The sequence below is a fragment of the Mytilus trossulus genome, chromosome 9 (assembly GCF_036588685.1).
Source record: "Mytilus trossulus isolate FHL-02 chromosome 9, PNRI_Mtr1.1.1.hap1, whole genome shotgun sequence".
Lineage (NCBI taxonomy): Eukaryota > Metazoa > Mollusca > Bivalvia > Mytilida > Mytilidae > Mytilus > Mytilus trossulus.
The window spans coordinates 56828425-56830243 of NC_086381.1; positions in this window are offsets into that span (position 1 = coordinate 56828425).

The window sequence follows — 1819 nt, forward strand, 5'->3', positions numbered from 1 at the left end:
TGTGGGAGAGAAAAGCCTAACCCCGAGTTAACCCCAACTCCTAAACTACAACAGATAAAGACTTGCGGTCTTCACTACAAGCTTAATTGTCCAAAAGTACTACCCCTAACGGGACCGATTTTTTAACGGCAAGCCGATCGGAGCAAAGGATCATGTTGAAATATTAAAAAGATCGACTATGAAAAGTACCAAAAACCATAACCCGACCCCCCATCCCTCCAAAATTGTGATTTTTGAGAAGTTTGTGAAAAAACTTAATACGAAAATCCAATCGGTTACCCTCCTAGACATACCCTTTCCGAGATGGAGTGAGGCCTTCAAAACAACAATTTTAACACATTTGGGGTTTGGGTTAGGGTTAGTGTTTGGGTTAGGGTCAGTGTTAAGGTTAGGGTTAAGGTTAGGGTTAGGGTTAGGGTTAGGGTCAAGATTGGGACATGGTAGTATACTTTGACGAGGGTTAGTGAGGTGCCCTTTCTCACTTCTGCGCATGTCTGCCCTTTTTTGTGACTGCGCATGCGTCAAAAATTTCAAAAAATATTTCTAAGTACAGAGTATGAAAAGTACCTTTGACTTCAATCTTCAAACAGATGTAGAATGGATTTGAAAAGAGATATTTTTATAAAGTTAACTGTTCCTAAAAGATGGAAAAGCAATCTAAAGGATGGAAACGTATTTGTATCACTAAAATGTACGGCCGCACTTTCCGACCTCAGTGAAGAAACGTTTGTGGGAGAGAAAAGCCTAACCCCGAGTTAACCCCAACTCCTAAACTACAACAGATAAAGACTTGCGGTCTTCACTACAAGCTTAATTGTCCAAAAGTACTACCCCTAACGGGACCGATTTTTTAACGGCAAGCCGATCGGAGCAAAGGATCATGTTGAAATATTAAAAAGATCGACTATGAAAAGTACCAAAAACCATAACCCGACCCCCCATCCCTCCAAAATTGTGATTTTTGAGAAGTTTGTGAAAAAACTTAATACGAAAATCCAATCGGTTACCCTCCTAGACATACCCTTTCCGAGATGGAGTGAGGCCTTCAAAACAACAATTTTAACACATTTGGGGTTTGGGTTAGGGTTAGTGTTTGGGTTAGGGTCAGTGTTAAGGTTAGGGTTAAGGTTAGGGTTAGGGTTAGGGTTAGGGTCAAGATTGGGACATGGTAGTATACTTTGACGAGGGTTAGTGAGGTGCCCTTTCTCACTTCTGCGCATGTCTGCCCTTTTTTGTGACTGCGCATGCGTCAAAAATTTCAAAAAATATTTCTAAGTACAGAGTATGAAAAGTACCTTTGACTTCAATCTTCAAACAGATGTAGAATGGATTTGAAAAGAGATATTTTTATAAAGTTAACTGTTCCTAAAAGATGGAAAAGCAATCTAAAGGATGGAAACGTATTTGTATCACTAAAATGTACGGCCGCACTTTCCGACCTCAGTGAAGAAACGTTTGTGGGAGAGAAAAGCCTAACCCCGAGTTAACCCCAACTCCTAAACTACAACAGATAAAGACTTGCGGTCTTCACTACAAGCTTAATTGTCCAAAAGTACTACCCCTAACGGGACCGATTTTTTAACGGCAAGCCGATCGGAGCAAAGGATCATGTTGAAATATTAAAAAGATCGACTATGAAAAGTACCAAAAACCATAACCCGACCCCCCATCCCTCCAAAATTGTGATTTTTGAGAAGTTTGTGAAAAAACTTAATACGAAAATCCAATCGGTTACCCTCCTAGACATACCCTTTCCGAGATGGAGTGAGGCCTTCAAAACAACAATTTTAACACATTTGGGGTTTGGGTTAGGGTTAGT